The 13,885-nt window shown below is 41.4% G+C and overlaps 1 protein-coding gene across 18 annotated transcripts in view; it reads left to right on the plus strand.

Annotated features, from left to right (window-relative positions):
- The first annotated feature begins 1,763 nt into the window (after window positions 1–1,763).
- The window catches only part of Csnk2a1 (casein kinase 2 alpha 1), a 79,635-nt gene continuing 67,513 nt past the window's right edge, over window positions 1,764–13,885 (plus strand). For 4 of the 18 annotated variants that reach the window (XR_015442000.1, XR_015441999.1, XM_087188789.1 and 1 more), the window contains exon 1: window positions 1,778–1,920. The gene's annotated coding sequence lies outside the window, so the exon portion shown is untranslated. Of the gene's footprint in view, window positions 1,921–2,312; window positions 2,527–5,928; window positions 6,183–13,885 lie in introns of those variants that run through there. The other 14 variants (XR_015442003.1, XM_087188790.1, XM_087188796.1 and 11 more) reach the window with 9 other exon arrangements.

The following is a 13,885-nucleotide window of genomic DNA, read 5'->3' on the forward strand; positions in this document are numbered from 1 at the left end:
AAATGAGAACAAAAGTGGAAAAAAGGAAGCCATGAGAGACAAAAAGACATGATCCAAGAGTTGGGTGGAAGGCCAGACATTTCCTGGAAGAGGGTTTTGAAGAAATCTTGGGATCACCTTGTCCAAGCTCTTCAGTTCACAGGAAATATGAGGCTCAGAGAAGAGGAATGACTACCTTGGGGGCACCCAGAGAACAACTGCTACAGATATTCAGGTAATTGGGGTCAAAACCCCAGAACTTTCTGGCAGATGACGCTCAGAAAAGGTCGTGGCCACCTCCCTGAGGCCATCACTATATTTATGTAGCTACCACTACTTCCATCCACAGGGGAGGAGGTTGTCTCTTTTTGGCAGCAGAAATGCCAGTCAGCTGATAAACTGTGAAAAGAGGGCTGTAGAGGGTGGAGAGATCAATCCCCGGAACAGGCAGCTATTCTGAGGCAGCTGGGAATAATGGCTGGTACAGAAATAACCCAGCCTCCTTACCCTTGTTCCAACCTTCACACTTCTGCCCTACCAGAGGTGAGGCTAACACTTGAATTCCTCTCAGCAACACTTACATACCAACTTCTAGCAGGGCTGGCAGGGGAAAGGGTGATCATCAGATCCTGCCCAGTCCACTGGGGACTCACTGTCAATCAGAGGAGGGTGACTAAGGGCCTCAGTCTGGTGAGTAATAGTGCCTGGGTTTAGGGGGGGAGAGGGAAAGAGGGGAAAGAGATGGAGAGGGAGGGAGGGAGGGGGAGAGAGAGAGAGGAGAGAGAGAGAGAGAAGGAGATCTGGAAAGGAAGAGATCCTGAACTAGTTCGATGAGCATACGAATTATCTAGTAACAGTAAGTAACTGCCTGCCAGTGCAAAGAGAGGGAGACAACAGAGTCAAGTGCCAGGAATAGTTTACAATTTTAGTGAGTGAAAACATCAGGAATTTGGGAGAGGTTAGCAGAGTAGGGGAGTAGAGAGGCATGTAACTGAATTATGAAGGGCCTTGACTATAAAGCAGTTTGGTGCAGAAGAGTGAGCCATGGGAGATTTCTGACCAAGAGGAGATCATGATCAGGTTTGCACGGTAGAAAGTACTGTGTCTGTTTTGGAGAGGAAGCCTGGGCCAAAAGAGTGTGAATGGGGAGCAGATAAGGAAAAACACTATAGTATTCTGGGTGGGCAGCTCTAGGTAGTCCTCCCGTAGGAGGAAGGAATCGGGCCTCGGTCTCTAGCGGGCTACTAACATCACTTCCCGGGCTCCTGCGCCACGCCCTTCCCGGGACAAAACTTTGGTTCACTTGCTCAAACTCAAAGTTCGAGGACAAAAGTGTTGCTGGAATCTTAATTCTAGTTGAAGGGTTGGAGCAAGAGAGACTTCAGTTCCCAGAATGCTTCACTCTACCACTCTGCAGGTCGCGCATGCGACTTTTCAAGAAAGAGGCGGTGATCAGTGGACTGCTGGGACTCGCCAGCTGGGCGAATTGCGGGAAAGATAGGGACCGGCATTTTAGTTTGGATCAAACCAATTTTATGCTTGGTGAGAGGTTCGTGTTCTCGCTCTCGTAAGTTAGTACAGACACTGAAGTAAAATAAGCTTAGTTATAGGAAGTCTCATTATCATGCTTTGCATAGAGAATCCTTTCCATCTTGCGCCCCAGTCTGGAACCGAACCAACCGAACCCCCAGGAATGCAATAGAAAATCCCAGCATGGCGGCGCTCACCCGGATTCTGCTAGGGGCGGAGTCAGAAGCGCTCCCACCCTGCCTCCCCGCCTCCAGGTAGGAGGGGGCTTCCGCTTCCGGGCAGCGGAGGCTGCAGCCTCGCTCTGGTTCCTGCGGCTGGCGGCCGAGCCGTGTGTCTCCTCCTCCGCCGCCGCCATATTGTCTGTGTGAGGAGAGGGGAGAGCGGCTGCCGCCGCTGCCGCTTCCATCACAGGTACCGTTGGAGCAGTTGAGAGGTCGTACGGGGGTGGGGATGGACCCAGCATGGGGTAGCGGGTAGAGACCGCCTCTCACACAGTTAGCGTACTCCCGAGAGGCCTATCGCCTTCCCCTGCCCCCCCCCCCCTTGCACACACAGGCGAGGATCCTGCAGTTCACTGGGGAGGCCCGGGGCCAAACCCCCATGGGTGGAAAGCGAGGTTTCCAGGCTGAGGCCGATGTGAGGGTGGGAACCGGCTTGCTGTTGGAGTGGTGTGAGGCTGAACTGGGCGGAGACTAGGGGGCAACTTGGAGGTAGGGGTCGCGGGAGGGGGAAGGGAGCCTAGGGGTGGGGCCCGAGGATGCTGGGGGAGGGAGCCGAGGGAGTGGCTTCTGCTGGGTAGGGCGCATAAGGTCGCGGGCAGAGCGGGGTAGCTGGAGTGGCGCTCGGCCTGGGGTCCTTCTGGGCGGGGCTGAGCTCCCCACCTGCACCCTGGGTGCGCGAGGGAAGGGACGGGGTGGGGTTGCTGGGGAGAAGAAAGGAGGCAACCGCGAAGTGGGGCAGAACGGGCGGAGTTGGGTTTGAGGTCTACTTGGGAACCTGGGTGAAAAGGACAGCGAGGTATGTAGAATGAAAGGTTGGCTGAGAATGTACATGTGTTGGTGACCTTCTGAAAGAGTAGGACCTTTTAATTTTGTTTCCTCTTGTTTGGGTTTTGCAGTGTTGGAACATATCTAAGCTAGGGGGGTGATGGGTGGAGCTTCTATAGCTTGTTAGACTGTAGGGAAACAAAGTCAAAATTGCTTCTTGGCTATTGCTTTCATGGGGGAGGAAAGAATTCTGGAAATGAGGTGACAAGTTAACTTGGGAAAGCTTGATTACCTTTCAACTGCTACATTCTATGAGAAGGGTGCGTGAGGAGAGGATATGAAAATAAAATTTGGAAGGCAGGATATTTTCAAGAGCTAGAGCCCTCATTCCATCTAAGGTGTGGCTGTGTAGGCCAAGGGTTAAGAAATTGACTGTTTCTCAAATATCAGGGCCACTACTAAGCTGTGTGACTTAAACTGTCCGTCAAATGTGGGTAATGATATTTCCTAGCTCATAAGTTTATGGCAGGGAGTATATAAAGATAATTTGTATCAAGAGCTTACCACAGTGCCTGGCAGGAAGTGCTCAATAGAGTTTTACCTGTCGTTATTAAAGGGAGGAGCTGGTATATATGGGTTTTTTTTTTTTTTTTTTGGTACCGGGGGTCGAACTTGGGACCTTGCACTTGTGAGGCAGGTGGCGGAACCACTGAGCTAAATCCCCGGCTGGAGCTGGTATATTTGGGGTTCTTCCGGATTAGGTAGTGTGTTTTTTGGCTGAGAATCTGGTTTCAGATATTTGTAACCAATTGAAGATCATTTGACTTAACTGGCTTGATAGACCTGAGGCTGAAATTCCAGGACTAATACTAGTTCTCTATGCCATTTTGAAAAGTTTACTTGCTGTGGTCTTTCCAAGGCAGATTTGACCTTCTGTGACTTTGAGATTCTTGGCTTTCATTTACTATTGGAGGAGTGTATGTGACTTGAAGAAAGAAGAAAAAGATTGGATACTTACTTAAGTTACAAAGTTTACGTTACCTTGTTGCAACTTTCCTCAAAAAAAGAAAATGCACAAGGCAGCCCGAGTTATGTCCTCTTTCATGGAGAACAGGAAAGGAGAAGCACACATTTAAGAAGAGCATGGTTTAGTTTCAGAGTTTGGGGGAAATTACTTTGCTATTTGAGGATGAAACAGGTAGCAACTGGCAAGATTTCTGCGGTGCACTTTTCATTCCACTGGTCCGCCCACTCTTCCAAGGATGAAGTTTTGCCTTTTTTAAAAAAAAATTTGTATTATTTTGTTGTTGTTAAACAGGGTCTTATGTGTAGTTCAGGCTTGTGTTCAACTCACTTATGTAGCCCAGGCTGGCCCTGAACACAAATTCCTGGGGTTACAGCCATTCACCATCATGCCTAGCTTATTGCTGTTTTGGGGTTTTGTTTTGTTTTGTTTTGTTTTTGGTAGTGGTGGTAGGAGGTCTTGCTGTGCAGGCAAGGCGGGGCTTAAACTTGAAATCCTCTTGCCTCAGCTCCACACACCTCAGCTCTTAAAAGGGAAGCCAGGCATAGTGCACACATCTGTAATCCTTCTATAATCCTAGTGAGGAGTCTGAGGGAGGAGGATTGAGAGAGCTCAGGAAGTTCAAAAGCCTGATTTGGGGTTTGGGTTTGTAGTTGGCAGAGTGATACCACTTCCCCCATGACGTCCATACTGTAATACCCACCTTCTATAAATAATGTAATGTTACATGGCAAAAGGAACTTTGCAAGTGTAATTAAAGTTAAGAACCTTAAAATACAAAAACTATCCTAGATTTTCTGGGTAGGCTCAATCTGATCATGAGCCCTTAAAAGCCAACTAGCTGGAATTAGGGATGGGCAAAAGGGGAAGTCAGATTTGAAGCATGAGAAGGACTTCATTTGCTGATGTTAGCAAGGGCTGCATAGAAAGTATGAGAAAAAATTTGGGCAGCCTCTAGTAACTGACAGCCAGCAAGGAAATGGCAACCTCAGTCTTGCAGCCACAAAGAACTGAATTTGGCCAACAACCTGACTGAACTTGAAAGTAGATTTCTTCCTCCAGTTGCCAGCAGAGAATATACCTTTGCAGTTAGCTTCCTTTTGTCTTTAATACTTTAAGCAGGTCTAGCTGAGTCTTCCCAATTTATAACCTACAGAAAATGAGAATAAATTTGTGATATTGTCACAAATTTGTGGTAATTTGTCACAGCAGCAGTGAAACTAGTATAGATTTTAGTGCTGGGAGTGGGGTACTGTTACCTAAAAATGGAAGTAGCAGTGGGTGGAGGCTGGAAGAAATTTAAGCATGATAGAAGAGACCTAGAACAGATTGTTAGTAGGAACTTGGATGTTAATGACTCTGCTCAGATAGAAGTGGGGTACATGTTACTGGAAACTGGCAGATAGGGGATTCTTGTTACATAGTGGCAAATATGGTTAGCCAGAACTGTTTTGTAATTGATTATATGGAAAGCAGAATTTGTAAGGAATGAATTTGAATTTTTAGCTGAAGAGATTTTTCAAGGAAAATATTGAAGGTGCAGCCCGTTTTTATTTCTGGACGTCTTTCTAAGGGAATGAATCCCTATGAAATTCATGCCAAGCCCACAGAGTTCTTGGCTGTTTTATACCAGCAGAAACAATGCTAGCTGTGATGGAAAGAGACAGAAAATAAGAAATTAAATAGGGCTTTTGGGTCCTCCCAAATTCTACTAACAGCAAACTGAGAAAACTACTCACATGTAATTGTGTTGCTTAAAAAAAGAAAAAAGAAAGTGACTCAGAGGTGGAACTAAGAGGTGGGAGGAATGGAGCTTAAAGCCTTGGAGTATTTTTTTCCAGGCTGTAAAATGGAATGGTGTTTGCCTGTATTTTGAAATTACTTTGGACGTAACAGCTCTGTTTTCTCTTACATTTTTCCCATTTGAACTAGAATACTGTAACTGTTACCCTGTTCCTGTCTCACCATAGTATGCTGATAGTATGCTGGAAGCAGATAACTTTTTGTTTTAAAGGAATTATGCCCCAGGCATTGTGCTTACTGTGTTATATTCAGAACCTCTCATACTAAAAGGTTGGGATTTTGGGAGTTTTGAACTGGTAAGATTTAGATGAGATTTTGGGGGGTTTGAGTTGGTCCTGTGGTGGTATGAGACCTTTGTGAACCTTGGGATGAGATTTTTTTTTTTCTTTTGCATTTGAGAGACATGCAAATCTTTGGAGGCCAGGCAGTGGACTGGTAGGCAGAATGCCACCTGAGATGTCTGTACCCTAATTCTCGGAATCTGAAGAAGTTACTTTGTAGGAACTTCAAGGTTAAGGATCATAAAATAGGAAGATTATCTTGGATTTTCTGAGTAGGACCAGTAAAATCATATGAGCTCTTAAAAACAGAACTTTTCCCCGCTAGAGTTGGATGGTATAGAAGAAGTTAAAAGATTTGGAGCATGACAAGAAGTCCACCTGCCATTACTAGAACTGGCTACAGGGAAAGTACAAGCAGCAGCCTCTAGTAGCAAAGGCCAGCTTCAGCTGACAGCAGCAAAAAGAAATGGGAACTTCAGTCCTACAACCACAAAGAATTAAATTCAGCAACCACCTGAATAAGCAGACAGCAGAACCCCACCCTGCCAGGTTCCAGAAAGAAATACAGCTGGAATCAAGGTCAGTACTTTGATTTTGGCCTTGTGAGATCCTAAACAGAGGACCCAGCTAAGTCCACCTGATTTCTGGTCTGTAGAAACTGTGAGATAATGAATTTATGTTGTTTGGGTTGTGATAATTACAGCAACAGTAGAAAACTAATATGGGGGTTTATTTTAGAATCTTACATTATTTTCTAGAGAACAAAGACAATTATTCTGTGATTTAGCCCTGGATGACTTAACAGAAAGAGGGAACATATGCCCTCTTCTTTGATGTTTAAATACTCTGTTACTGTCCTTAGATGCAGTTTGAAGGGGCTATATGACTAGCTTGGTAAAATACAGATTTTTTTTTTTAGAGCTCTGGGATATTTTGGTAGAATTTCTATGAATTGAAGATTCTTCCACATCTATAATAAATTTGGATAAACAACATAATTTATTATTTATATTATTTTGAAACAAGGTCTCAATATGTAGTTGAGGCTGGCCTTGAATTCACTGTGCAGCTTAGGCTAGCCTCAAATTTGCAGCAATCCTCCTGCCTCCAAATGCTGGGATTACAGGTATACACCGCCAGGCCTGGCTGTAATTTCTTAATTTTTATTACTGAGTAAAGCGTTAAGTTTGTATGACAATCTCTTAAAGGCATTTTCTGTTTTTTAAAGGGGATAGAAATGGGTGATATATTTTTGTAAATTAATAATGAGTCGCACATTGAGTTGTCTGTTCTCATGTATTTTCCACTTCACCCCAAAGTTGTAATGTCTTTTCTCTCTATCATTGTCTCTTGAGGTTGTGAGATTTAGGAATCATAACTATAGAATGGAAGTTTTAGATTTTTAAGAAAGCTCTGTTTTTTTTTTCTTTAATGGTATTATGTTGATTGGATTCATAAAATGTGGACTAACCAAACTTTAGTCAGAGCATGGAGGAAATTAGACCATTTCTTTTTATTACCTGAATAAACATTTCAGGGTATGAAAGATTTGTGAGATTATATTTGACCTTGATTTAGAGTAAGGGAAAATGGGCAATTAAGTAAGAGCTTAGCATTTTCAGGTAATAGTAATGTTTGATAACTTGATTTAAAATGAGAGTGGGCCTGATGGCATGCTCACTTAGGCTGAGTCAGGAGGATACCTGCAAATTCAAAGCCAGCCTGGGCTACATAGTGAGTTCAAAGCCAGCCTGAGCTACAAAGCAAGAGTCTATCTCAAAAAACAAAAGAACAGAAATTAAAAAGCAAAAAAAGAGAAAGAGAAAAACTAGATTCTATCCGTGGTTTATCAGTTTACTATGTGACCTAAACCAAGTTTGTGTCACAAGAGTATCATGTTTTTACACTTAAATTTGTTTTTCTTTTCACTCCTTAATTTCTTTCAGCTTCTAAGATGCATGTAATTTCAAAAAGTATCATATCATTTAGTTGTTTCTTAATAGAAATGTAGGCCAGCTAGCTTCTCCAGTGAAGAAATTCCTCCAGGATTATAAAGGAAAATTAGCTGCTGTCATTGTAACAAAAGATATATTTGGATTAGTTGGTAGTTGTTTTTGTTTTCTGGTAGTGGGGACTGAACTTAGGGCCTTTGCTGTGAGCTGAGTCCCCAGCCCTTCTATTATTTTTATTTTGAGATAAGAGCTTGCTGAATTGTCCTGGCTAGGCTCAAACTTTTGATCTTCTGCCTCAGCCTTCCAGAATGCTAGCATTACAGGCACGTGCCACTCTGCTCACATGACAATTGATTTCTCTAAACATTTTGTGTGGTTCAGAGTAGAATTCAGTATTATGCATTTTTTTTTACATTTTAGAAATCAGAATTGAGTTTGTTTTGTGATTCTAAGAATTGAACCCAATGCCTCCTGCACTGTAGGCTAGTGCATATCCCCAGCCCTTTTGGTTTTGAAACAGAGTCTCACTAAATTGTCTACACTGGCCTCAAACTTGGAATCCTCCTGCCTCTGCCTCCCAGCTAGCTGGCATTACTGGTGTGTGGCACAAGGATCAAGTCTTTTTTAAGAAATTTAAGTGAAAAAATTTACAGTATCAGGAGATAGAGCTGGGTTGAGATTTCACTGTTTTCTACAAATGCTGTGTCTTTCAGCCTTAGACATTAAGAAAAAACTTAGCAACAGTCACTATGGTGGACAAGCTTTTTTTTTTTAATTTAAATGACCACTTTGTGGTCATGTGGGTCCTTCTGACAGGGTTTTTGCTTTTTTTGTTCTGAGAGGTTTTTAGAAGCAACATTTTAGTCTGCTTGGGAAAGTGAACATTTGGAATTTTTCAAAAGTTATGACTAATGCTTTAATGGGCATTTCTCAATTTAACTATCACACTAATGTTCTATAAATTTTAAGAAAATCACCAAGTTAAAAATGAATGAGTGGGCTGGGGATTTAGCTCAGTGGTTTCGCCGTCTGCTGCACAAGCACAAGGACCCAAGTTTGATCCCCAGTACCAAAAATAAATAAATAAATAAAAATGAATGAGTAAATTATTTTTCTAAAAAATTATGTCATATCAGAAAGTATAAAATAGCCATTTGGGGCTTTGAATTTATAATCATTCAGAAGATGCTGATTGTTCAGCACCTCTTGAATGCCTGCTACATTTCTGGCAGGTATGGTGCTAAGGATCTCCAGATTGTCTTTACTCTTAAGCTCACAGGTGACATTTCATCATAATATATCATGCCATAGCTTGATGGCTTTAAGAGGCATTGTCTTAAAACTATATACTTCAGGTCTTAGGTACAGTTTTAAAAATAGCTACAGAAGTTGGGGGATGAGAGGTGGGGTTAGAATTTAGAATTCTCAGGTTGCTGGTGGGGAGGGCAGGGCAGTAGGGTAGTGGGGAGGAACTCTACCTTTGGAGTGAGAGTTAGAGGCTTCTCTCAGCTTGAGTTTGCTTATCTCTACAATTGGAGTAACAACCACCTTGGGCAACTTACTTATTGACTCTTGTTTCTTCATCTATAAAATAGGGTTTAGTAATCAGGATTCTTTCGAAGATTAAACAAAAGCACCTGCTGAGAATATTATCTCAGAAATACTTTGAGGATTAAAGGAGATAATTTATACAATGCTTGGCCCAATATTCGATCTTTTCCTTCCATGTCAGTGAGGAGAATGTGTTTAATGCTGGTGCTGTTACTCTTCTCTTTATTTTCATTTTCTCCTGCTAAGAGTTCTTATTTTTTAAATGAAACTTTTGACTTGTACTTCCTGTTTCTGGTGTGGCCAGCTGGGTGTGTGAGGTACTGAATTGCTGCTTAGGCGTAGGTTGGTGTATAAGTCAGACCCAGTGTAGATTGCCTCCATTACTCAGGTGTCTATTGCCAAAGTAGTTACTAGTCTTGATGAATTTAGGATTCTCTTGCTTCTGAACAGAGGAGTTAATCTTGTCTCAAAGTCAAGAAACAAACTAGGTTTGCTCATCTGAAGACATGAAAATGGATCAGAGGCCTTCCCGCAGTGGTACTTTAATAAAAATTAACTTTATTAATACATTTTAGATACACATAATGACCACATTCATCATAGGGAATTTGTACCTGTACATGATATATCTTAATTCGTTTTTTCCCATTCCCCTCCCCTTGCTTCAATACCTCTTCCCCTCCTTATTTACAAAAGCTTTGTTTCCATTTCTTTCTTCTATTTTTTCTTTTCCCGTACATCCTTTCCCCCTCCCTACTCCCTAGTTCTCTGTCCATGTGAACATTTTCTTTCTGTTTCACAAAAACTACTCTACATTTTGGTCCTTATTTACACTTTGTTTTTCCGCACCAGAGAAACAATGCAGTATTTAAACATGCATGCATCCATTTACCTAGAAATGCAAGCTAATCCTTATGGCAGAGTAGTACTCCATTGTATAAAAAACACTACATCTTCTTGATCCATTCGTGAGTTGATGGGCATTTGGCCTGTTTCCAAGATGCAGCTATTATGAACTGTCCTGCTATAAACATGGGTGTGCATATATCGCCGTGGTATGATATATGATGCTTTTAATTCTTTTGGGAAGATAGCAAGGGGAATAACTGGGTCCAGTGGAACTCCTAGTTTTAGTTTTTTGAGGAATCTCCACACTGATTTCCACAGTGGTTGCACCAGTCTGCACTCCCACCAACAATGCATAAGGGTTCCTTTTTCCCTACAGCCCCTCCAGCATTTGTCATTGGTCGATTTCTTGATAATAGCCCTTCTTTCTGTAGTAGGATGTAATCTCAGTGTTGTTTTAATTTTCATCTCTTGCATGACCAGTGATGTTGAACATTTTTCATATATTTATTTGCCATTTCTGCTTCTTTACCTGAGAAGTGTCTGTTCGTTTCGCATGCCCATTTTGGGACTGGGTCTTTAAATTTGAGGGGTCTGATTGTTTTCAGTTCTTTCTATATCCTAGATAGATATTAGTGCTCTGTCTGAGGAACAGCTGGCAAAGATTTTTTCCCACACTGGGTTGTCTCTTCACTCTGTTGGTGGCTTCTTTTGCTGTGCAAAAGCTTTTTAATAAGAAGAGATCCCAGTTGTTGATTCTTTGTGATATTTCCTGCGCGGTGGGGTTTTGTTCCCAAAGTCTTTGCCTACAGCAGTGTTGTCAAGAGTTCTACCTATTCTGTCTTCCAGCAGAATTTAGTGTTTCTGTTTTAATATTTAGATCTTTGATCCATTTTGATTTTCAGTTTAGTGTGTGGTGAAAGATAAGGGTCTGGTTTTAATCTTTGGCATGTGGAAAGCCAGTTTTTCCAGCACCATTTATTAAAGAGGCTATCTTTCTTCCAGGGAGGTGTTTGGCTGCTTTATCAAAGATAAGGTGACTGAATATTTTGGAGTTGTTTCTACACCTTCTAATCTGTTCCACGTATCCTCAGTCTGGTTTTTTGTCTTTTGCATTTTTTGTTTTCTTGTTTGTTTCTTTTTTTCTGGTTTGTTTGTTTTGCCAGTACCTTGCTGTTGTTATCTCAGTAGCTTTGTAGTATAATTTCAAGTTGGAGATTGTGATGCCTCCTGCCTTGCCTTTGTTGGCCAGAATTGCTTTTGCTATTCTAGGTCTCTGCTGGTTCCAAATGAATTTTAGGATTGTTTTTTCTAATTCTGTGAGGTATGCTATTGATATTTTGATACGAATTGCATTAAATCTGTATAGCAATTTTGGAAGTATGGCCATTTTCACTATACCGGTTCTTCCTACCCAAGAACAAGGGATATCTTTCCATTTTGTGATAGCCTTTTCAATCTCCTTTTTCAAAGTACTGTAGTTTTCCATCTAAAGGCCTTTCATTTCCTTTGTTAGATTGATTGCTAAGTATTTCTTTTCTTTTATTGGTGCTATTATGAAAAGTGTGATTTCTCTTTTTTCTCTCCGTGAGTTTTTATTTGTGTACAGGAATGCTGTTGATTTTTGAGTGTTTGTATCCAGCTATGCTACTGAATTTGGTTCCTTGGTGGTACGTTAATCACAGTTTAGGATATATACTGTATTTGCAGGAGGACATTTTCCTGCCTTAACATCTACACTAAGTCCTGCTGTCTAGGTAATCCACTAACTTGCTTTTTTGTCTTCTCCCCACCTGCTCCCAACCTGGTTTGTGTGTTTGTGTGTGTGTGTGTGTGTGTGTGTGTGTGTGTGTGTGTGGTGCTGGAATTGAACCAGGGCATCTGTAAACATACAGACTGCCACTGAGCTACATTACCCTTGCTCTGCATTCTTTTTTTTTATTGTTTATTTTTGAGATATAATCTTGCTATATAGTTCCTGCTCGCTTTAAACTTACTATGTAGCCCAAGCTGACCTTGAATTCAAGGTGATACTCTTGAGTCAGCCTCCCAAGTACTGGGATTACAGGTGTGCACCACCATGCCCAGTTATTGCCCTGTATTCTTAAGTCATAACCTCCTTAGGCAGAGCAGGAACCTGGCCTAAAAAGTACTTTAAAGAATTGTGTGTATTTATGATTATATTGAACAACTACGAATAGCTTATCTAGGTTGGAGTTTTTCTCTTGTCTTTTTTTTCTTTAAATAAATACCAGTTTCATTGCCTAGCAGTTAAAATAGTAAGCATTCAAACATCTATTTTTCTTTTTTTTTTTTTTTTTTAATTGGTACCGGGGATCAAACTCAGGTCCTTGGACTTGCGCAGCAGGCAGCGAAACCACTGAGCTAAATCGTCTAAATCACTGAGCCCAAAACATCTATTTTTCTATATAATTTATTGTGAGATCAGTGTCAAAATATTTTCATCATTTGGTTTTTTGTCTGTTTTCCTGACCAGTTCATTTTTCCTTCCAAAGTTTTGCATGCCACACTTGAGGCAGTGAAATTCCAAATACCATAGCTAAGAACTTGAACATTCATCTGCAGCTACCTCTGTGCTGTTGTTAATGTGTACCATGGTTATGATAGTAGAACTTTTTTCACTACCATCTTCTACGGCAGTTTTTGGCAAACATTTTACCAGGAAAAACCATCATACATCTTCAGAACTCACAGGCTTTGTTGTGTATCAGAGAGCTAAGTGCCAAGGCTCACAGTTGCTGCTGCCCCCAGCCAGCATCGAGAGGGATGTGAACCTTCTTCCCCTAACCCCTTCCCACATCAACAGTCACACAAAAGCTTTTTCATCTTTAAAACCTAGTTTTTATACAGTAGTGAGCTGGTGGTCAGCCCATTCTGATGAATGAGTAATGAACAATTCTGGCTGTTAATACTGACCCCATCCCCTGCGCCAGTAAATCAGTGTGCAGAATTAAGGAAATGGTGTTGGATTTAGTAAAAAGCACCTGTTTACGGTTTTGAATCCTGAATAAACTGGGGTTCAGATCTGATCTTCACCAGTTAGTAATCCTGTGGGTTTTGGCAAGCTGTTTAACTTCGAACCTGTTTATTTGCAAAATGGGCGTATGCGTTTCCTATCATGCCTGTTTTAAGAGGCATGCAGATGGTAGTGGTAATTATTACATAAATGCTGGGTTTTACTGTAAATTACTCTAGGTTTTAAACGAAGCTATCTTTTGGTTCCAGAGGGTTGTGGTCAGTGGAATAAAGTTTAGCATTATGACTTCATTTTGTCTGTGTTACTTGGTCAGAAAGGACAGTATACAGATTATTTTCTGCCCATCGTTAATCATATTTTATGTTATAAGAGATAATACTAGACTTTGCATTTTTGATCAGTTTTTAGTGTATAGCTATGTTAATCTAAAGCAAACTGCTAGAATTTTCTTAAGATACCTCACTTCATTGGAAACTTCCCAGTGTTGCTATTATGTAAAGTTGAAACTTTGATCCCTTATTATTAACCTGTTTTCTTTTGATTTATGCTTGCAAGCTAGGGATTTAGAGCCCTCCTTTGTGTTTGTTGTTCTTGTATTTGTGCCAATGACCTCCAAGTAGTCTTCCAAAAGAAATGGTTGCACATTAGTAGTATTTCTGGTCTATACTTGGAAGCTGTGAAAGATGATTGCAATCTTTTGAAATATGGGGAGTTACAAAACAGTTTTTCAACATAAGGGTTTTCACTATTCAGGTCAGGGTCTCACTATGTACTTCAGGCTGGCCTTGAACTCACTATATATATAGTCCAGGGGTGATCCTCCTACCCTAGGAGTGCACCACCACACCTGGCTTTATTTTTTGAGATGGGGTCTCAGTATGAAGTTCAGGCTGGTCTTGAACTCACTGTGCAGCCTAGGCTGGCCTCAAGTTGTG

This window comes from Heterocephalus glaber, unplaced genomic scaffold (genome assembly GCF_053883595.1).
Source record: "Heterocephalus glaber isolate CG9 unplaced genomic scaffold, H.glaber_assembly_v1.0 deba00001532, whole genome shotgun sequence".
Lineage (NCBI taxonomy): Eukaryota > Metazoa > Chordata > Mammalia > Rodentia > Bathyergidae > Heterocephalus > Heterocephalus glaber.